This window comes from Neofelis nebulosa, chromosome 8 (assembly GCF_028018385.1).
Source record: "Neofelis nebulosa isolate mNeoNeb1 chromosome 8, mNeoNeb1.pri, whole genome shotgun sequence".
Lineage (NCBI taxonomy): Eukaryota > Metazoa > Chordata > Mammalia > Carnivora > Felidae > Neofelis > Neofelis nebulosa.
Genome location: NC_080789.1, coordinates 78,315,403 through 78,339,645, shown reverse-complemented (window position 1 = coordinate 78,339,645; position 24,243 = coordinate 78,315,403). Strand labels below are relative to the sequence as shown.

At 39.3% G+C, this 24,243-nt stretch overlaps 1 long non-coding RNA gene across 1 annotated transcript in view; it reads left to right on the top strand.

Annotated features, from left to right (window-relative positions):
- The window catches only part of LOC131519792 (uncharacterized), a 47,836-nt gene extending 29,295 nt beyond the window's left edge, over window positions 1-18,541 (top strand). Inside the window, exons 3-4 of the long non-coding RNA XR_009265798.1 lie at window positions 7,159-7,305; window positions 18,443-18,541. This is a non-coding gene — a long non-coding RNA (uncharacterized LOC131519792). The remainder of the gene's footprint in view (window positions 1-7,158; window positions 7,306-18,442) is intronic.
- The last annotated feature ends 5,702 nt before the right edge of the window (window positions 18,542-24,243 follow it).

Sequence of the window (24,243 nt, the reverse complement as noted above, 5' to 3'; positions counted from 1 at the left end):
TTTGCCCTCAATCATGAGCAGAAAACTAAAGATTACCAGAACTCTAAAGAAAGTCTCTATCATGAAAGGTAAAGACCAAATAGGCAGAAGAAGCACGTGTTGAGGAAACAATATGCTGGAGAAAGAAAATGTTACATAATTTCTGTTCAAAACTTCCCAGAAGAGACCACCTAAGAAGTCTATTATGATTACAACAATACATACCAAACATAATTTATTAGAAATGTGCCAGACAAGGAAAATGGCCTAATGAAATCAGTCAAATGGACTCTGAGAAGCTTTGGCACTTAAGTTTTATAAAGTTTTGTTGGGGAGGAGTTAGTCAAAGGATGGTTTTAGGCGGAAGTTAGTAAGAATGGGGGAGGGGCAGGATGGAAGGGTAGGGCTATGACAGGAAAGAATTGGTCAGAATTTGCAAGTGAGTTAAGCCTCTGACTGCTTTGATAGGTTAGGCAAGGCTGTTTGTGAAAGAGTCTGTGGTTTTATCTTTCCTGAACCCATGAGCTGTTGCTGAAATTGTCTGTCTTGCAAAATGTGGTCTTGGTGCTTTTTGTTTTTGTTTTTCAAGTTGTGGTTTCAGTAGTTTTCCATTTCTCAGTCCTGAGAGAGGTAAGAGAATATATTTTATTTTTAAAACTAGAACAAGACATTATTTTTAAAAATAAGTCAAAATTTAATAAATTTGAAGAGATAAAGTTGAAGAAATCAGACACAGAACAAAAAAGACAAGGAGATATGAAATAGGAGAAAAAAGGTAAGAAAATTAAATCAGTCTATGAAGTTCAGCAGACAAATAATAGGATTTCCAGGAAAGAAAAAACAGAAGGGAAGAAATCAATGATGAAATAATTCAAGGAAAATTTCCAGAGCTGAAGGACACAAATTTCCAAATCAAAAGAGCCCATTTTAACAGATAAAAATTGCCCTACACCAAAGCATATAATTGTGAAATCTAAAACATTTAAGGTAAAAGAGGAGATTCTCAAGCTTCCAGAAAAGGGACAGGAGGAGATAGGAGATAAAAAGCAGATCAACAGGAATCAGAATTGCTTTGGGCTTTTCAGCAGCAATGTGATATAGGGGAGGAAAAAGTTTTCTTTAACCCTGTTCGGGTTCTTGGTTATGTCTAAAAATTAAAGTGACATAGATTAATGGATGAAAATTATACAAATTTTGTAGAATTCTTACATGTATACAAGAGCCTTCATAAGAGAACGAAGACGAGAAGAAGTGACCAGAGCAGGAAGTTTTGATACCTTTTAGACAAAGGGACAATAAATTTGTGAGGAGACAACAAGACAAAGGAATTTGGGTTATGGATAGTAAATGGTAAATAGGCGACAAGGCTTATTTATGCAGGCTTCTGGGACCTAAATGTCCTGTCTTTGGTTACAAGAACACCTCTCTTTCTCCTAGTGGAGGGATGGTATCTTTCACATGGAGGAATTATCTCTTCCTTTGAGGAAACAAGGGGGGGACAGCACAGAGGTCAGAGTGACCTTCCTGCTTCTACTGTTTTTTCAAACTCCAAATTAATATATTCAGTATGCCAAGGTGCCATATGTTGGGGTTGTGTGTCTAGAACCCCATCATTGAGATGCTAGAAGACATTAGAGTAGTACTTTAAAAATTCTGAAGGAAAATTTATCCCAAACAGAGAGCTCTCTATTTAGCCAAATTATCAAACAAGTGCTGGTGTATATAAAAACTTGCAAAGACTTAAAAAAAAAAAAACGAAAACTTTGCAAAGACTATAAAAATAATCTCCATATACCCTTCCTTAAGAAACTACTAGAGGAAGGGTGCCTGGGTGGCTCAGTTGGTTAAGTGTCCAGCTTCAGCTCAGGTCATGATCTCACAGTTCATTAGTTCAAGCCCCATATCAGATTCTGGGCTGTTAGTGCAGAGCCCACTTTGGATCCTGTCTCCCTCCCTCTCTCTCTCTCTCTCTCTCTGCCCCTCCCCTCTTGCACTCTATCCCTCTCTCTCAAAAATAAACATTACGAAAAAGAAAAAGAAAAAGTAACCACTGGAGGATATGTGCCACCAAAATGAGAAAACTAAGAAAGAACAAGGTATGAAACATAGGAAATGGGACAGAGGCAAAGGGAATGCCTGTCATGGCAGTGAAAGGAAATCACAAATAAATATCAAGAGCCAAGGGTAGAAGGCAACTGGTTCCGATTGGGAGAGACACAGACATGCTGAGAATGTCACCCCCAAGATGCCTACTGCCATGTTTAACCTGAGGTGAGAATCTTGTCTATGCATGGCATTTTTGTATTTCTTACCCCTTCTCCCTTGCAGCCTGGATCATCTGAGAATCTTCATTTTACCTTACAAAAGTGTTATGCTTTGCTCTACTCCTGAGACTTAAGATGTAGACCACAGTTAGCAGAAATAGAAAATACAGAACATTCCCCACTCCTTGACCATATTCCTGCTGGATATCCAGTCCTAGGCTTGCACACTACAACCCTGTGTATGTTTTTCAGGACCATGTCTCCAAATTGCCCCAGATGAAGTTCTTAAAAACTCTCAGAAGACACTCTTTTCTGTCTTGTGAGCATTTGCTAAATAGTGACAACATTGCATTTTTCTTATCTAGATAGTTTTGTTCTTGCTGCACTCAGTGTTTCACAACTGAAAACTATCAGTAAATTCTTTCTTAGTGTAATGCAAATGGCACCCCAAGATTGTATTGCATAGGATTTGGGGCCTTACTACTGCCAGAATAATGAAGTGACCAGGTGAATCTGCAGTTAGCTTGCTGAGAATGCTGGGGAGCAGAGAAACAATTGCCAGGTACTTTATGGCATAATTCTCATTAAAAGCTTTTTTCCTTCTCTGTTTGTTAAGAGAAAAAGGAATTTGTGAAAGCTATAAAGAAAGGCAAGGGCATGATTAACATGAAAATCAGGAGAGAAGGACCAGGAGAGTGTTTTATTTAAGAGGAAACAATGGAGATATAAGCAAATTACCTTGGTAAAATCAGGACTTTGCTCCTTAATTTGTAATATACTTCCTAAAAGACCAGCTAAAAGCCCCATTAATCAAACAAAATTAAGTTTATTAGCCTTATTACAATAAGGAAAGTCATCACATTGACAGAGTCCTAACAGCATCTCAAAAGGCAAAAGTCAGGAGACAATATTTATAAGGTTTTAGGCCAGGGCAGGGTGATTTTATGGTGGGTCTGGCAAAACAAGGAGTTGAGTGGGATTAGATAACATGTATCCCATTATAGTTTTGAATTGTTTAGGAGAGCCAGATGATGTTCTTGAGTAAGTACTAACGAGTCAGCTAGATGAATAGGCTATTTTAGTTGTTTGATAGTTTTATTTTCTAAGGGGAAGTATTTCTTGGAGAGAGTAGCTAAGTTATTTTTGCTAGATCCTAATATTGATAGCACAAAAGCAGGAAAGAATGCTTTCTTCCAGAATTATTTAACATAGAAACAGAGAAATATGTTGGTTTCAGTTATCATAATTACCAAGATCCAAATAAGATAGAAACTAGAGAATAATGGAATATTCTTATTGAAAGTGTAAGCCCCACTGGCATCATGGGAGGGGTGTGTACCAATCTCAAGTCTGACTAAGAGTTGGAGACATTTACAAATATTTTTCTAGATGAATCTCTTAGTACATTACATTATCTTCTGCAATAACCTCAATTCAACAAAACCTCTTCCTGATCTTAATAGCCATCATAAGATGATTAAACACTTTGTCCAGGGTCTTACAGTAAGACCCAAGAAAATAGGTGAGAAAAGGGAACACAGCGTTTGCTGCCAGCTGAAAGGTGAAGAGGTTCAGAATAAGCCTCTCCAAAACGTGCCATTTTGGATGGATTACTTTGAGTTGAAATCAGTCAAGGTCCAAAAGACTCAGGTTTTTATCTCCCCTCTTAACTGTCTACAAGAATTTAGATAGAGAGCATGGTCTAGGAAGAGAACTATCACCTGAGATAACTCTAAAGAATATGGGCTAGGTGTGGTAAACCGGGGAGGGAGGGGGGGGTGCGGGGGAAGTTTGTCAGGGCCTGTGGATCAGATTACTCTCTGTGTCCATTGTCTCTCCATGTTTGTTTACCAAACATTTGTTCTTACCATCTTCCTGTGAATTGTCTTCTTCCCTTTTGAGGTCTCAGACCCTGACTGCCTTCTTCTTAGCTCAGGATGACATAGAGAGGCCTCAATTGCCTGACTGCCTGTGGGTCTCTCATTCTTAATTTTTTTTTTAACATTTATTTATTTATTTTTTTTTTGAGAGAGAGAGAGAGAGACAGAGCATGAGCAGGAGAGGGCCAGAGAGAGTGGGAGACACAGAATCTGAAGCAGGCTCCAGGCTTTGAGCTGTCAGCACAGAGCCTCACACAGGGCTCTAACTCATGGACCATGAGATCATGACCTAAGCTAAAGTCAGACACTTAACTGACTGAGCCACCAGGCACCCCATGAGTCTCACATTCTTATGGTGCCCTATACTACATCATTAAATGTGTTTATTTCTTGTTAATCTGTCTTATGTTAATTTAATTAATAGACCAGCCAAAAGAATCTGGAAAGGTAGAGAAAAATTTTTCCATCCCCTATAAAGGTCAGTCAGAAATTGAGATGACTCACCTTCCTCCCTTTTCTGGTAGTTAGCAGAAACCTTATGTTATAAGGAACAAAAATATAATGTGTGACGCAAGGCAAAAGTTTATTTCTAGTTACCTAAGGTAGATGGCTTGAGAGTTAGTTACGTTCAAGTTTAGCAAGAAACTTACAATTTAAGCTAGTCTGGAGCTTTGGTTTCCATTCTACCTAGAAAAAGGAGTGCTTTGGGGCGCCTGGGTGGCGCAGTTGGTTGAGCGTCCGACTTCAGCCAGGTCACGATCTCGCGGTCCGTGAGTTCGAGCCCCGCGTCAGGCTCTGGGCTGATGGCTCAGAGCCTGGAGCCTGTTTCCGATTCTGTGTCTCCCTCTCTCTCTGCCCCTCTCCCATTCATGCTATGTCTCTCTCTGTCCCAAAAATAAATAAAAAACGTTGAAAAAAAAATTAAAAAAAAAAAGAAAAAGGAGTGCTTTAACTTGAGGCCTGCAATTCTATTATATAAAGTCTATAAGAGATTTTAACACAAGTTACAGAACAGCAAGAATTGTAGAAAAAAATATATTTTGTGGTCTTCCACAGAGAGTCAAGCTTCTGAGTGTCCATTAGGACATCCTAGGACATGCAAGATTCCTGCATTGTTCATCCCGATTTGATACTAGAAAAAGATGTGGACATTAATTTCCTGAAGTTTAGCTTTTGATCTAAGACTTAACTCTGGACTTTGAGACCAGCCTGCTCTCTTAAAACCCGAAATTATGACTCAGAAAAATTACAAATTGCTTAAAGGATATTTCTGATGATTTTTTCACATCATGAATGTTAATCTAAAAATTTCAAGTGTCTACTGTACTTTAATTAAATATTCTCCCAGACAAAATCCTAAAAGAAATTTATGAGCTAGTAAATTCAGAGTTACTCCTTTACATTGAAAATTGATCCCTTGAAGTCACTTAAAACACTAATTTTTTATTCTTTTCTATTTTGAAATCTTCAAATGTTGACTGTTTAAGAGTGGAGCCCTTTTGGATAGGGCTTGATGAAGGAGTAAGTGAAAAGCAAAAGACAGTTTGGATATTTACCATCTTTGAAATTATCTTCAAAGGGCAGGATAGAAAAAATTTTGTAAAACATGATTTACCCATACTTGGCATTTGTGTTATTTCCACATATGTTTCCTCAAGTAGATTCACATCATATGAAAAGGGTTTTGTGTCCTGTTTTCAAGGGGAGGGAAGGTTGAGGATGACTCTTCAAAGTCTAACTTGAAAATCAAGGCAGAAAGAATGGATGACAGTATTTGGATGACTTCCTTCAAAATACATGGGCTTGACATTATTCCACAGTGCTTCTATTGAACATGACCTCTGGGGTTAAAAAGACTTCGGTTCAGGGTACCCGGGTGGCTCAGTCAGTTAAGCATCTGACTCTTGATTTCAGCTCAAGTTATAATCTTACAGTTCATAGGTTTGAGCCCCATGTCGGGCTCTGCATTGACAGCATGAAACCTCCTTAGAATTCCTTTCTCCTTCTCTCTCCCTCTCTCTCTTCCCCTCCCCTGCTCATGTTCTCATTTTCTCTCTCTCACTCTCTCTCTCTCTCTCTGTCTCTCAAAAAGAAATAATAAATTTAAAGAAAAAAAAAAAGAAAGACTGTTTCAAATCCTTGTTCTGCCATGTGTTGCTACCTAGTATTGGAACAATTACTTAACTACTCTGAGCCTTAGTTTTTGCATCTGACAAACAGGGATAATAATGGTGTCTATTTACTGTGTCACTGAAAACATTAAATGACTTTAAAAAATGTAAAACAGTACCATGCTCAATAAATATTAGTGGCTCAATAAATATTAGTGACTCCCCACCATTATCCTAAAAATATTAAAGGTGAAACTCTTTAAGATGGCAAAGTCTTAATCTGGCTCATGCTCATTACCCCAGTGTAACAAATGGAATATACATTCTTCCACAAACTATGATGTTCTTTGGGTCTCTGCCTTGTTCATGCCTTCACCTCCTCTATTCCCAGGAGTCTTGATCTTCTCAGATTGACTATTTTTGAGAAAGCTAGAGAGAGACAGAGCATGATGGGAAGAGAGGCAGAGAGAAGTGGAGACACAGAATCCAAAGCAGGCTCTAGGGTCTGAACTGTCAGCACAGAGCCTGACACAGGGCTCCAACTCATGAACCGCAAGATCATGACCAGAGCTGGTCGGATGCTTCACCGACTGAACCACCCAGGTGCCCCTCACTATCCATTTCTTAAGGCTCAGCCCTGACATTACTTCTCTAAAGTCTCCACTGATTATGTTAAGGTGCTCCTCGTGTGTCCTTGGGATAACTTCTGTTCATATCTATCTATATCTTTGCATTTATAACTTTGTTTCACTGCTGTAAATTCTCTGAGAGCAGAGATTATGTATTATTCATATTGTGAACCCCAGAGGCCAGTGCAGTGATTTGTACATGGGAGATATTCAGTGAACGTTAGATAAGTGAATAATGAATGACTAAATTATGCTCAGACAAACTAATTCCAGGTTCTAATCCTTTGTTTTGCAGTTCTAGGACCTCAAGTTTGTTTAAACATTCAGGAAGAAGCAAGCTTAACGGAACTAAATCATACTAAATAGACTCTCAAAGTAGTGTATAAACCAGAATGCAATTTATTGAAAAAGAACTCCTATCAATGCATTGTCTCCCCTAGAGGTAAGTCTATAGTAATAATCAGTATAATTTCTGAGGAGCTCAGTATGTTCCAGGTAATGCCCCGAGTTCACCAGGAGTGAGTCCATCTCTGAAAAATGAACTAGTGTTAAGTAGGCTATTGAGATGGCCTTGAAAAACTAGAGAGTCAATGTATCAATTTACAATTACATTGAGCACAGACTGCTCAATTCTGTATGAAGAGCACATTCTCTTCCAGCACTCAAGCCATCCAGGAAGCCAATCCCAACCAAGGGCTCAATTTTTAATTTACAGGGTAAAAGCTACTATGACAGGGAGGGGAAACACTATACTCAAGAACCTTATGATGTACATAAGTTGTACTCATACAACTTATAAGTACATAAGATGTACTCTACAGTCTGACCTTTGAAGCCAAATCATTAGAATAAAGGAAGCTAGATGATCAAATATTTAATGGTATCAGGCTGAAATGAGATTTGTGAAAGGGAACTGAACACTAGCAGTCTGTGGGTTAAAGCCTTCTCACTGCAAAAACACCAAAGAAAACTTGTGAATTTAGTCATTACACCATTTATCTGGCTAACCTACCACCTTCACACTAACTTTTCTATGGATGGGTGAATCTGGTTGACAATTTTGTTTTTCTTAAAGAGTCAGATAATAAATATTTTCAGCTTTGTGGTCCATATAGTGTCTGTTACAAGTACTCAACTATGCCATCATAGCATAAAAGTAGCCACAGGTAATACATAAATGAATGAGCATGGCTATGTTCAAATAAGACCATTTATGGACACTAAAATGTGACCTTCATATAATTTTCATGGGTCATTAAGTATTATTATTCTTTTGATTTTTTTTTTCCTCAACCACTTAAAAAGCCACTCAACCCACAGGTGATACAAAAATAGGCTGCAGGTAATTTATTGACCCATTATCTAGTCAATAAAAAAGAATCAGGCTAGGAGGTGTGGCCTAATATTAATAAAGAAATAAGGGAGTTTTGAAAGGCAGTTCCCTAAATTATTCCTTAAAGTTATCTCAGCAGTGACAGGTTAATCTCATTACAGAGTTGGGTAATCTCATTATAGAGCCCCTACACAAATCTAGGATGCCTACTTATTCTGTAGTTTTCTTGGGAGGCAGATTGCTAAAACTCTCACTGCTTTAGACCTCCCCCATTTTAGCCCCTCTCCTCAGTATTTCTACAGCAGGTGATTCATTCAATAAGCTTTGACTCCAGCGTCCTTTAGAACACAACATTGATCATTTTCCCTATGCCTAGACACTGTCCTACTCTACTGCTACTCCCCAACAAAGAGTTAGTTATCATCAATATTTATTGGATATCAGCTGGAGAAACAAAGAGTAAGACAGAAAATGTCCCTGCCCTTAAAGAATTTCCAGCCTCATCAGAAGGCAGATTTTCTTCATGTAACACGTGATTGCCAATTAGCTGTGTAAATGGCTAATTTTGCAGTCCTAATCTTTACTGGCCTCTCCAAAAAGCCACCTCAACTAAAATGGCCTCTGATACAGAAAATCTATGTTAATATCAACGGAAGCTTCCTTGGGAGCTATCTTTATTTATACACACTGTCTTTTGTTTAGCTTAATTTATATTATTGCCATTGCATTATGTGACCCTTCAGGACATAAATCAAGTAGATGATTAACAAAATATTTCATATTAATATAGAGAGGTTTTACAATATTAAACTGACAGTCATTTCATATTTCCATACTTATATGCTTGGGTCACTGTGTGTGCCTTATATGAATACTTACCTCATTGGTTCCATCAATGTTCTTTCATGGTGGATTACTTTGTATTTTAGTCGACTTAACTTTAATATCCTAAAATAGAGTAACAAGAGTCATTTCTATTTTATTTTTAGCAACTGCTATTGAATTAGTATTTAAATTTTTTTTTAATGTTTATTTTTGAGAGTGAGAGAGAGAGAAAGAGTGCAAGCAGGGGAGGGGCAGAGACAGAGGGAGACACAGAATCTGAAGCAGACTCTAGGCTCTGACCTGTCAGCACAGAGCCCGATGCAGGGCTCAAACTCACAGACCATGAGATCATGACCTGAGCCAAAGTCAGACACTTAAACAACTGACCCACGCAGGTGCCCCAAATTATTATTATTTTAGAGTGAGATTTTAATAAATTGATTTTGAAGTTGAGGGGTGAATAAATGCGTGGGGTTGTGGGTGGGGAGTGGGAACATCATTCCCACCATTCCCACTGTATTGGGAACGTCAGAGTGGTGCCTTCCAGCTAAGTAGTAAAGCTGGGGTGTGTGTGAAGAAGAGGATCATGGATGCTTGGTGATGAGTTAAAACTTCATGCAGTATAAATACATCAGCATTCTATGATTTCATTTTACATCTGTTTCATTTCATTCTGCATTCCAAGGCAGTATCAAATAGAAAATGACATTTAGATGTCTTCCATTTTCTTACAGAATTCAAATTTGTTGCCTAATGTCAAGATTGCTCCCATTTCAGAAATCTCACATTCAGGGATCCTGGGTGGCTTAGTTGGTTAAGTGTCCAACTTTGGCTCAGGTTATGATCTCACAGTTTGTGGGTTTGAGCCCCCCATCAGGCTCTGTGCTGGCAGCTCGGAGCCTGGAGACTGTTTGGATTCTGTGTCTTCCTCTCTCTCTCTACCCCTCCCCTGCTTGTGGTCTGTCTCTCAAAAATAAATAAATATTAAAATAAATAAATAAATAAATAAATAAATAAATCTCACATTCACTGTTCCTTCTACTAAAAAACACAATTCAGGGCACCTGACTGGCTTAGTCAGAAGAATATATGACTCTTGATCTTGGGGTCATAAGTTTGAGCCCCACGTTGGGTATATAGATTACTTAAACAAACAAATAAATATTTAAAAATAAAAATTAAAAACAAAATTCAACTGAGAAAATTTGAAGATCTAATTGGCTTTATTAAATGATTCATGAATCTGGTAGTATCCAATCTAGCAAGTAGAAGGGAATTTCTTTGAACTAAACAAAAGAAAGGTTTTTAAAGGCAGAGAAGGTGCATAAAACTAGAAGAAAATAATTTATTAGCATGAAATGCATTGTTTAGGCAAGGTTGCCCTCTTAAGGGGAGTGTGTAGAGAATAAGATGGACTTACTCATGTCAAGCAATGACTCATGTCAAGCAGTGATGTAAGCAGCCAATGGTGTTGCAACTAAGACCAGATAGCACCAAAACCAGCACAGACTAGCAGTTCCAAGGACTGATAATCTCTACGACCACTGGAACCTGGAAGAACCAGGAGCTGATAATCACTAGAACCAGAAAGGGCCTACAAAGGCCTAACACTGATTAAACTCCATTGGAAAGGGAGAACTTCTGCATCTAAATATCAGACTCTCCAGACACAGACCCTTTCACCTCTGACCAAATTTGAAAGACACCTGCCTCTCAGTTGATCTCTGAACCTTATAGGGAGCCTCCAATGCCAGAATATAATAAGCAGTACATGCCAAAAGCTGACCTGGACTAGACAGGCTTCATCTCAACTGTGTACTTACAGACTGACTTTACTCTGGCTCATTAACTTCTTACCTCCTGATGTATCTTGTTTGTTGTGTGACTTTGTGCTTTGCTTTGTTGATATGCATGAAGCCAAGTTAAATGAGTGGTGAAATGCCATTGAGTTTGGAATCCTGAACCTGCTTTACAATTAATGTTAACCTTGTTTTATGATTAAATGCTGGAAGCCGAGCTATCCCAGCCTGAGTGGCAAGGCCCGGGCTGTGGACGGATTGGTGACTACAGGGTGGCCCTCCAATAGTGAAGCTTCTTGTACTCCTGCTTTTAGGTAATTTGGCCTTATTAAAGTACCTGGGGTATTGTCTGTTGGGGAATTGCCCTCGGCAGGCCCCCTGGGAAAAGAACCATTAGGGAAGAAAATAAGGTTCCGCAAGAAATTGTGCGGCCTTACGTTTAGCCCTTGCCATCCCCTATGGAGACTCCTCTACTTACAGGAAGGATAGCCTCATACATTTGCCAGCAAAGAGGGCCTGTAAAGGAGAGACATATGGATTTGAAAGCCCCACTCCGGCAACTAAGGAGTGTATCTATGGACACAGGTCACTCTAACCCGTAGGCCCACTTGGCCCCCAGGAGGCATTCCAGATGATGACTGAACCTAATCGGTTAAGGTACAGAATGGTCCATTAGTTCCTAGGTGCATTGTCTCTCTGAGAATGCATAAGGCGTGGGTTCCTAAGGCCCTTTTGGCCCCCTCCTCGCACCTTGGACCCAGGCAAACACTTTTGTTCTTCAAAACCATGAATGGTTCAGGGAAACAACTAAGAGGTCACGTCCCTGTAACTGTTCCACTTGAGGTGTTGAGAGATAGATGACCTTTCATGAAAACAGCAAAGCAAATACTTCTTAGCTTATAGATAAACGTAGATACATAATAAAAACAATGAAAGAAATTAATCAATAAGCAAAGGGCAGGAGGGAACGTTACAAAAAAACAACCACGTTATTCCTTATTGGGTGATTACACAAAGGAACAATTTTACAATTGGGTAATGCCAGAAAACATAGATGACGTATGCTACAAGGAAATCACTAGCAAATATAATGCCACGTTTGCTGCAATAATCGGCCAGTTCAACATACTGCTGTTGTCTGTGTCCATTTTTATTTTTTATTTTAGTTGTTTTATTTTAGTTTTGTTTTATTTTCACTTTTTCGCCGACACCGTTCATCCTTCGGGAACCCCTGGACTTGCTGGAGCTGGACTCCGCAATTAAATAAAGCTGACATTGTGGAGAGACACATCCTGTGTGTGTTCATCTTCATAGAGTGACCAAACCAACATGAGTTCATTCCTTGGTGAGTCACAGATAGAAACTACACCAGGCTGAGTTGTTGCACAAAGTAAAGTTTATTTGCAGCAAATAAGGAGATCACAGAGAATAACTTCTAAAACTGTGACTCTCCAAGCGACGGTGGATGGGTTCCTTTTATTTAGGGTTAGGATAAATATTTAAAAAGGGGGTTCTTATATATATCAAGGGGCATAAGGTTGTACATGTGCTTTAAGGAAACATGCCTACACATACATTGTATGTTATGTAAATGAGGCTTGTGCTCCTCTTTGGGCAGAGATTTTAGTATTATAATGAGGTAAAGGTAATTGTCGGTCATTCTAGAGGTCACTGCATAGTCCATCAGCACAGTTGTGAGTCAGGGTTATGCTCAAACTGATCTGGGTGGTCTGGGCCTCTGGAAGTCTTGCCAGGGCTGTCACCATTGCTGAAGGGGTGCGTTTGCTTTCCATTTGCCTTAGTTAAGAAATAAACTGGAAGGAAGAGCTTAAGGAAAAATGTGGGACAAAGGTCGGTGAGTACACAAATAGCTGTACAGTAAAAGTCAGGTCTTGGGATCTAGCCGGTGACAATAGTATACTCGTGACAGTGTAGAAGGGATATATCAATAAATTTCCTAGTATTAGGGCACCTGGGTGGCTCAGTCAGTTAAGCGTCTGACTCTTGATTTCGGCTCAGATCATGATCTTATGGTTCGTGAGATCAAGCCCCATGTCAGGCTCCACACTGACAGTGCAGAGCCTGCTTGGGATTCTCTCTGTCCTCTCTGCCCTTCCCCTGCTCATGTTCTCTCTCTCTCTCTCAAAATAAATAAATAAACTTAAATAAATAAATTTTCTAGTATTGACCAGTAAATTCCACTTTGACTGGCTAAAGATTACATTCCTGGAGAGTTGGAACTGTAGGTAGGTTAGGTATTAAATCTTGCTCTACTCACTTGGGGCCTTAACCTCAATGATGCCATTTTGGGCCTGTGATTTTCTTTTTAATGCTTATTTTTTTGAAAAGTATACTATTCCTCCTAAGGCAAAAAGTATGTTGTTGGGTCTTGGGGCAGGCACATTGGCATATTGGTTATTTGTGATTTTGGCTCAGGTCATGATTCCAGGATTGTGAGATCAAGACACATGAGGTGTGGAGCCTTCTTAAGATTCTCTGTCTCCCTCTCCCTCTCAACCTCCCCTGCTCCCCCTTTCTCTCTCTCTCAAAATGAATAAATAAAAATAAAATTAAAAGAATAAAAACAGCCAATGCAAGAACACCCTCCTTTGTCTCCAGAAAGCAAGAAATAAACCTCCAATGTGAAGGGTATACTCCCTGAACCAAGAGGTAGAAATGTGCATCCTTATCAGAGACAGGAATTCAGGGACAAGGACATAAAAAAAAAAAAAAAAGCCTCTGGATAGATTCAAACCTATGTTTCTTTGTCTTATCGATTCTTCACATATTTGTTTTTGTGTATAAAAAGTATAAATGCTGCCTGCCTTGGTCATTTCTTAAGTCCCATATCTATGAGACCTTTGCATGAATTAGCTAAATTTGCTTTTTTCACCGTTAACCTGTCTTGTGTCAGTTTAATTATTTGACCAGTCACAAGAACCGAACAGTCTTGGGAGGATATTTTCCCTCTTCCCAAAGTGTCCGTCTTTTACAAATGGTATTTCAAAATAAATCCCTTAGGTATTGAACCCATCCAAACAGACTGCCATGCTAAAGCTCCCTTACACAGAATTTCAGGCACCTCTGCTCTTAGTCTATCTTGGGACTCTGAGGAAGGCTTCTAGGAAAAGATAAGCTAGAATGAATTTTGAAGGATGGGTAAGAAAAAGTTGGAAGAGTGTTCCAAAAGAGTATCAGCTACCTGAGAGGCTGGAGAGTTTATGAAGAGCCTTCCATTGTATATGATGCTATGGAGCTTCAAATCTTTTTTTCCAGTTTGTGATGAAAAAGTTTAAAGCTGTGTCTGGTTGTAAAGGAAAACTAATGTCTTCATTTATATTATACACACTAACCTCCGAATATTCAGACCACTCCAGTACTCAGAATTATGAGGTTTTGGAGTGACTGGGGGGATCCAGAGCCAACAGTCAAGGAATTCTTGAAGACATCTTTGGTGCAAAAAGGTGATTTTATTAAAGCATGGGGACAGGACCCGTGGGCAGAAAGAGCTGCCCTGGGACCATGAAGAGACACTGGTTATAAACTTGGGAGTTGGGGGATGTAAAGTTCAAGGCAAGCTTCCAATCAGATTTTCATATGCTAAAGAAGACTCACAGGATACTGGAGGCCTAGCTATTGTCAAGCTAAGGTTGTTTTTCCCTCTAGCAAAGCATAAGCTTTGGGGAATTCCTGGAGAAATGTTTTACTCTGCCAGCCTCAAGTATTTGTCAGTGGGGTGCAGGTTTTCAGGAAATTTATTTTATCTGTCATTTCTTTCTGCCTTTGTGTCCCACACCAAGAACACTCCACAACACTCACGATGCCATATATGGGTTTTCTACACCTCATGCAATTCTATGACACCCACCGGGTGTCCTGCAATTTAACTCAATTCTGACACTTTCTACCTGGAGATAGCACCAGGTCCCACAGGTTAAGGGCTCAGTTCCATTAGACTGTCCCCTCATTTCTACCTCAGACTCCAATCACAAACCTAGGTTGTCACTTGTGCTTCTGACCAACAGCCTATAACGTAGAGGTTCACCCCCTCCTCCAATTAATTTGCTAGAGCAGCTCATAGAACTTAGGAAAAGAGTTAACAACAGTCCCTGGGGCACCTGGGTGACTCAGTCAGTTGAGCATCTGGCTCTTGATTTCAGCTCAGGTCATGGGATGGAGCCCAGCAGCAGGCTCCACTCAGAATAGAGTCTGCTTAAGCCCTCTGCCACTCTCCCCTGCTTGCTCTCTCTCTCTCTCTTGAAAGAAAGAAAGAAAGATAGAAAGAAAGAAAGAAAGAAAGAAAGAAAGAAAGAAAGAAAGAAAGAAAGAAAGAAAGAAAAGAAAGAAAGAAAATTTCATAAAAAAAGAAGAAACAGTGAGCCCCAAATGTAGTCACTTGCCCCCAGCACAGCAAAACTTAACTGCAGTTTGAACCTCTCAGAAATAAATGTGACCTTTAAACAGTTGATCTGAAATGTCCTGATCAGCACCTGTGAGATAATCTCCATAAGTCCCTGTATTCCCTTCCCCCCAAAACACAGAAGCCCTAAAACAACCTTCCTTTTCTTTTGCTAATAACTTCCCTGCTCCCCTGCTTTTTGCCTAGAAAAACCTTGTGTTTGGTACAATTCCTCAGAAAGCCTATCTATTTGCTAGGAAGGATGCTGTCCAATTCACATATTGAATAAAGCCAATTAGATCTTCAAATTTGCTCAGTTTATTGCAGAGTGCATTAAAGGATACGGATGAACAGCCAGATGAAGGGCTACATGGGGCGGGGCATGTGGGGAAGGCGGGGAAGTACACCTAGCTTCTGTGTCTTCTCTAGGAGGACCACTCTCAGCACCCTCACATACCCCTGCGGCCCGGGCTTCATCACACAGACAGGACTGCTTAAATCCTTGGTCGTTGGGGACTGATTTGACCTTCAACCCCTCTCTCCTCCCCGGAGATGGGGGTTAGTGAGGAGAGACTGAAAGTGCCAACCCTCTAATCACAGAGTTTGTTCCACTGGCAATCAGCCCCCTTCTTAGATGCACTCCAAAAGTCTCATTAACATGAACTCAGGTGTGGCTGAAAGGGGATTGTTACATGAATAACAAATGGCACCCATTTCTTCTTCCTTACCCTGGAACTATTTCAGGAACTGGGAACCCAAATCAATACTGTAAACAAAAGATGCCCCTAAAACTCTTAATACTGAAAATTGCAAGGGTTTTGCAGGAACAGTAGACAGAAAGAAATAGATATTTCTTTAGTAAATCACAATATCACAGTGGCACAATCAGATTAGTAGTTTAAACTAGATGAGTCATCCTAATTGTGACAAGGATAGGTTTAGTGGAGGCAGACAGAGTCAGGCAAAGCTGTGGTAATGAAGGCAGACACTGAAAAAGCCCTTAATAACTCAGTGGTGGTGATGAAACATTGTAGTTAGACGGTCAATCTTAACACTCATTCATTCTTCATACTTAAAAAATAACTGTTAATTGGTGAGTATGTGTTTTTAAGTATATCCTCAATTGCCTGGCAGCATCCCCGTTTGACCTGTTGTCTTGGTTTCTGCTTTCACTCTCAGTGGTGACCTCATGTGGGTGATCATTTATGAAGTCTCCCTATTATTTAAGCAACCCCTACATAGGACACCAATAATTGCTAATGGTTTTGCAGTTTAATGTTTCATCTCAGCTTTTCCTCTCATTGTCTGCATGACTTTACCTCTGTTATTGTTTCCTTTGTGAAATATACAGATTGATCATATCCTCAGTATGTTTTTGTTCTTTTTAGGATCAGTGTTGTCAAGACCCCTTCCTACATTAATTCCTAAGTCATTGTGGGGTGTGTGTGTTGTGTGTGTGTGTGTATGTGTGTGTGTGTCAACATTTTTTCAACTTTGTTGGAAACCCATAGTTAAAGTTCAATTTTGTATCACCACCCAATATAGACATAGGTGCATATATAATTGAAAGAAAAGTTTCACAAGGTAATGGCAAGACAATCTTGCAATGAATTCTGGTATTTCATAGTCTACTCTTTTCTGTTATATTCTAATCCATTTGATTCCACTTCGTTTTTTAAAAATTCTGGTCAAAACCCACCGCCATATGGTTATGGTTTTATGAATTGACCAATGGGTTGTAACTTGAAAATTGAAAACTACTGGGGAGCCTGGGTGGCTCACTTGGGGTTGAGTGAAGGACTCTACGTGGGCACAGGTCATGATCTCATGGTTTGTGAGTTCGAGCCTCAAATCAGGCTCTGTGCTGACAGCTTGGGACCTGTTTGGGATTCTATCTCCCTCTCTCTCTGCCTCTCCCTGCTCGCTCTCTCACTCTCTCAAAATAAATAAAAATAAGCTTTAAAATAAAGAAAAGTGAAAACAACTGCAGTAGATTATCCCATCATTGTGTCACCAGTGAGACCTCAATAAGTAGGGAAAGGGTTAGCAGTAGGCAGGGATAGATAAGGGATCCTCCCTGAGGCTGATTGCAGCTGCAGTGGCTCCACCTGGGCCACGCCCTAGAGTTCAAGGCTCACCTTAGGGGCCCTCAGCCCTCCTACTCCTCACAGTGTCTACCATGCTGGTGGGAGGCTATAGCTGTGGGCGGGTTTTGGAAAAAAAGGATAAATGCATTCCAGACCTGCCCATGCTAGGTGCCATGAATAGTCTCACAAACTGTTGTCCAGTTCCTGATAAGGTACCAATAAAAAGAGAGAAAAACATTTGGCAGCAACCCAGTCGGGGACCCTTCTCACTCTTCAGAGCTTTGTACTTTCGCTCAACAAACTCTATCGCTTTGCTCACTCTCTCCTGTCTGAGAGACTCATTCTTCAACTCCATGAGACAAGGACCAGCGTCTCTCCCACCCTCCTGTAACACTAAGACCTAAGCTTTACTGCACACCAACTTATACTCACCTACGTTTGTTCCACATGTTTCCTTAAGCTCTTATTTCTAGTTTCTCTCTCTCTCTTTTAGTAATCTCTACACCCAGTTTGCGGCTTGAACTCACAACCTTGAGTCAAGACTTGCATGCTCTACTGACAGCCAGCCAGGTGCTCATTCAATCAATCTGTCCTACTCTGGTCTCTGGCAACTGTGGATCTGCTTTCTGTCACTATATAGCTTGCTTTCCTGGGATTTTATGTAAATGGAATCATACAGTATAATCACTTGTGTTGGACTCTTTCCATCCAGCATAATACTTTTGAGATTCATACCAGCAATGAATTAAAGTTCCAAATGCTCCACATTGTCACCAACACCTGATATTATTAGTCTTTTTAATTTGAATCACTCTAGCGGGTGTGAAGTGGTATTTCATGGTTTTATTTTGCATTTCCCAATGATTAAGTGATGTTCTTATTTGCCATTCATATAACTTCTTTAGTAAAGTGTCTGTTCACATTTCTCTCTTATTCTTGCCAGACTTGTGTATTCTTTTAAAATAACTTCCTTTTAAGTTGGATTTATTTTTGTGTTTTTCTCATTTTGGGGTTTAGGACATGCTACCTATAAATATGACATGCTGGCATATTGAATATTTTGAACTAAAGGAGTTTGAGAAAACAGAAACAGAAAGGTCACTTTGACCTTTCCTCTGTCCTCTTCCCCTACAAAGGTCATAAAACCATCATATGAGAGGAGCTTTCCCTATGCTGAAGGAAAGGAGTGCCCTTACTCCAAGGACAAAGAGACAAGAAGAAGAATCCAAACAAACAGGTCTTGCTATGTTTCTCCCAGTTTACTGTATTTACTTCCTAATACAAGCTTTTTAAATTTATAAATTTCTATTATTTAGCTGCATTCTGCGTTTACCATCTGTGATATTTTTATAATCATTTGGCTCAACATATTATCATTTCCATTCAGAAATCTTTTTTTTTAGGGGTGCCTGGGTGGCTCAGTTGGTTAAGGTCAGACTTCGGTTCAGGTCATGATCTCCCAATTTGGGAGTTCGAGCCCCACATTGGGCTCGGTGCTGACAGCTCAGAGCTTGCACCCCCCCTTCAGATTCTGTGTCTCCCTCTCTTCTCTGCCCCTCCCCTGCTTGTACTCTGTCTCTCTCTCAAAAAAAATAAGTATTAAAAAAATTAAAAAAAAAGAGACAATGCAAGCATAATAAAATAATTTTCAGACAAAACTGAGTCTCTAAAATAGGAAAAGGTTAGGTAGGAGGAAATTGATCCCAGATGAAAAGTCTAAGTTCAAGAAGAAACAAAGGTTAAAAAAAAAAAAGTAGTAAATGTTTGAATACATTTTTTAAAAAATATTTTTAATGCTTATCTTTTGAGAGAGACAGAGACAGACCACAAGTGGGGGAGGCGCAGAGAGAGAGGGAGACACAGAATCCGAAGCAGGTGCCAGGCTGTGAGCTATCAGCACAGAGCCCGAAGCAGGGCTTGAACTCATGAACCACGAGATCATGACCTGAGCTGAAGTCGGGTGTTCAACTGACTGAGCCACCCAGGTTCCCCAATGTTTGCATAAATCTAAACAAATATCAACTATAAAACAATGATGACATTTAATGATATGTATATTTAAAATAAAAAAATCCAAAGTAATATATGTCAGGTCCATCTTCTGGAGGAGATAAAGATATTTATTAACTTCAGACATTGTAATTTAAAAAAAAATTTTTTTTTAACGTTTTATTTATTTTTGAGACAGAGAGAGACAGAGCATGAACGGGGGAGGGGCAGAGAGAGAGGGAAACACAGAATCCGAAGCAGGCTCCAGGCTCTGAGCCATCAGCCCAGAGCCCGACGCGGGGCTCGAACTCACGGACCGCGAGATCGTGACCCGAGCTGAAGTCGGCCGCTTAACCGACTGAGCCACCCAGGGGCCCCCAGACATTGTAATTTAAATGATCACGTTGCAATGTATAGGGTAATCAATAACAAAAAATGAAAACAAAAACCACATCCCCAAAACAAATAGAATATATAACTCCCAAACTAGTAGGAAAAATAATAAAATTAATCCAAAAGAAGACAAAAAAGAGTAGGAAGTAAATACAGCCTAAACTAGGATGGTAGATTTTTGTGGGTTCGGCTTTTGGCTTTGTTCTTTAAAGTCGATGGCTGCAGAAAGAATTACTCAAGACTCTATGCAAGTCAAGAGAGATGAGAGGGAGGCCAAGGGAAGTCTCCCTGAATTGCTCTCAAGCTCCTGTATTTATTAAGCATATGTTTAGGTAAACAATATGCAATACATCAGTGTGCTACATGTCAGTAGGAACATATTGAAAACATGCAGAAAAATACGTTAAGGCTTTCCCAAGAATTCAAAAGAGCAGTTGTAGAAAACAGAGTAAGATATTCCATGTGATAACATGATCTAAGAAATTTATGAGCACTGACAGGACCTAACCCCTAGATATACATACATTAACTATATAAGCGAAGAGTGGTGTTCCCCCTATGTATACATTAACTAGGTAAGTGAAGCCTGGTGTGCTGTTTTCAGCACAGCCAGAAAGCAGTGCTCTGCTTTGCAATGGGTTCCCTATGATCTCCTAACCCAGTGAATGGCTGATTGATTTCCCACAGAATTTTATGTAACCAATTTCATAAAGTAAAGGTAGATGATTTGATGCCTTAGTTGTTAAAAGAAGATTGGATTTTAAAAATTCATTTTTAGACTGCATGGAAGAATTAAGAAAGGTTTAGGGGCACCTGGGTTACTCAGTTGGTTAAGTGTCTGAGTCTTGATTTTGGCTCAGGTCATGATCTTATGGTTCCTCTGTTAAATCGAGCCCCACTTTGGGCTCCATACTATCAGTGCAGAGCCTGCTTGGGATTCTCTCTCTCCCTCACGGTCTTCCCCTCCCCTGCTCACACTTGTATGAGATCTCTCTCTTTCTCTCTCTCAAAACAAAACAAAACAAAACAAAACAAAACAACAACAAAAAAAGAAAAGAATATAAGACTATTCTTGGCCTACTCATCCATGTAACTGTATAAATTTGACCATCAAAACATGGTCAAATGACCATGAAAGACATCTTTCATATGTCTATTATCACAGCAAAGATTTGTTCATAAATCATGTTTTTTCTTCATCAACTTTCTTCTTCTCCTTTCTGTCCTTCTCCCCATCCTCCCATTTTTCCTCCTTTATCCTTCTCTCCTCCCTACCCTCCCCCCATCCTCTTCCTCTCCCCTTCTCTTTCCCTTTCTCTTTCTTTCTCTGGAGGAAGATGGGATAAAAATAAGACTCCTGAGTTAGAGTAAAATAAAGATTTTCAAGGCTTTAAATTTATTGTGGGGGTGCATGGCTGGCTCAGTCAGTGGAGCATCTGACTCTTGATCTCGAGGTTTTGAGTTTGAGCCCCATATTGGGTGTAGAAATTACTTTAAAAAATGTGTTTATTTCAGTAAACCCTTACCAACATTAATCTTTTGGGGCAAAAAAAGTATAATGTTTTATTTAGAATTTCTGTGATTACCTGTAAGTTTGAACTGGGGGATGGCACTTGGGTTTCCTCCTTTATGAATTACTGTCTCATATCATTTGCACATTTAATGGCATTTTTGCATAGTTATACCTCCCTCCATCAAAGGTGGGGACTACTACTTAATATCTGTAGAGAAATTTATGACTTACTTAAATAGGGGAATATTGTACTGATTCAGGCACAGTATCCTTGAAGAAAGCAAATTGTCTTATGAGGTTCATGGGAAGCACTTGTCTAGTGGTTGTCTTGATTATAGAGGCAAGAGTAAGTTTACATCAGCCCCTAGATATGTGGCTTGTCCTAGTTACAAAGAAGAGAGTGGGTTATTCTGGCAAGCCTTTGTGGGGCCCCAGGGCAAACCACCCCAAAATATGGCACAAGGGCATAATGATTATTTTGAATTATTTGAAAAGCAGCCAGTGCAAGAAAGGCCTCTTGACCCCTTTTCTCCCTGAATGCAGGAAATAAATCTCCCATGTGAAGGATACTTCCCCAACCCTTTACCTGAAGACTGAGAGAAGTATCCTTATCAGCAGAGATGGGAATTCAGTGTTGAAGAAGCCTATATAGACAAACCTTGTTACTTCTACTAATTTACTATCTCAGCCCAAATTCTGTTTAGAATTCCTTATTAATTGAAGCTCCCAGTTTTTCTCATCTTATCAATTCCTCAAAAACTGCCTGTCTTGGTCATTTCTTTGTGTCTCAATTTTATCATTGGACCTCCGTGTGCACCTAATTAAACTTTGTGGGGTTTTTTTTTAATTCTGTTAATGTCTGTCATGACAATTTAATTCTTAGACCAGCCAGATGAATCTTGAATGATAGAGAAAAAATTTTCCTCCCCAACACCTTGCTGACTAGATGGCTTTCAGGAATATTGGGCTATCTCTGATTGGTTGGTTTTCATGTTCACAAAAGCAAATTGATTTAAGAGGGTTATCCTGTTTTCATGGCTGTAGAACTGTCAATCTTTCTTCGAGGAGCCTAAAAACTTTCTATACTCAGTTTTCTATGTAGGGATGTTTAGTTTTGTCATGTTGTTTAAATTTTTGTTTTTAGTTTGTCTTTTAATTTGGAGATTCTTCAAATGTAAATATCTATAGTTTGTCAAATTTCCTTGTCTTCTTTATGCTTCCTGTCTTTTCAGTTTAAAAACTTTCAGTGCTCATGGCGTGTGATGGGAGCTTCCATTTTTTTTATCATTAATTCTCATTTTCAAAACAATTCTTTGTACTGATTTATAATAGCTTCCTATCTATATGTCTCGCTTCCTCTAAAATTCCAAGCTTCATAAGGTCAAGATTATATCATGTTTTTCCTCCCACAGCCCATGTTATGGCATATGTGAGGTATGTGAGTTGGCAGTGAGAAGCCTGGATTGAAACAGGAATAAAGACTGAGATATAATAGGCTATCTATTGAGGTAAGAATTAGTAAACCAAGGACAAGTTGGATATGGGAAAAGATTTAAGAAGAGGTAAGTGAGGATCCAAATTTGATTGAACTTAACTTGTTGACAAAATTAATTCTCTTGGGAAACACAAATTTCTGTCATATTTTTTTGAATAATTCTGCTCTTTTTTTCTCTGTCTTAATTCACTGGATTGGAAATAGTGGAGTCCTCTTGTGGGATCTTAGTAAGGTGAGATGGGGAAGCATAAAGATTTGCCTTGTAAAAAGAGCCCTTAACAACTGAACTTAATAAACCCCGGGGGGAGGATTAGAAGACTGAGGACTCAGGTGGCAGCTTTATTTAAATGGCTATTTCTAAACTTAGTGGGCAAAAAGTAACCATTATTAGTGTGCTTACCTAGGGTGGTCCCTAAAGGCACCTACATCCCCAAGCCATACCTAGGCCATCCTATGGGTAATGAAGATCAAGTTTTCCTTTTCCCCAAGGAATCTCAAACATTTTTGTATTTGTTGCATTAAACTAAAAGATAGAATACTTTACATCTGGACTTCCATTATGTGAAATAATGAATTTCCTTATGATGATGAAAGCAAAGAGAGGAAAGGAAAAGAGAAGAAAAGAAAAGAAAGGGAAGGAAGGGATTGAGGGAAGGAAGGAGAGAAGAGGAAGGAGGGAAGGAAGAAAACAGAACCAAAAAGGAGAAAGCAAGTGACTAGACTAGAAATGAAAAGTCGTGCTCAGTGACCTGATAAATGTGAAAGAATAAACCCTAGAGTCTAGGTTTCCTTGAAAAAAGTGCTTTGCTAATTATAGGCTAATTGTACAATGCTATAGTTTGGGGATGCAAAGAGATCTGGAAGCAATCTAGTACAACTCCTTGACTTTTTAAAGAAAAGGGGTGCTTAGGTGACTCAATCAGTTGAGTGTCTGACTTCAGGTCAGGTCATGATCTCACAGTCTATGAGTTTGAGCCCCACATCTGACTCTGTGCTGAAAGCTCAGAGCCTAGAGCCTGCTTCAGATTCTGTGTCTCCCTCTTTCTTTGCACCTCCCTGGCTTGTGCTCTTTCTCTCTCTCTCTCTCTCTCTCTCAAAAAATAAATAAATAAATAAATAAATAAATAAATAAATAAATAAATATTAAAGAAAAAAATCAAATGCTTAAAGGTTAACTTACTTGCTAAAGTTAGTTAGCACCAGAGTTGGAACTATAATTCAGATTTTCTGATTCATAAACTAATGGTATGTATTTTACAAGATGCCTCATTACACACCCCAACCTCTGCCTCATAGGTCAATAGCTAAGAGGTGAGAGAGCAATTTAGACAGCTAAACAAAGAGTTTAGCTTTCTTTTAATTATTCTGGATAAGATGATCTCTCTGGATGAATTCCTGAGGATTTAATTAATATTTCCCAGGAGTACTAAAGTCAAGTTTTCAATTCCTTATGCACCTCATATGATTTAGGTTTGTTAGGCCCTATGAAGAAGATAAATCATTTATGGTGGCTCTGATAAATATATTCTTTTCTTCCTACATCTTGC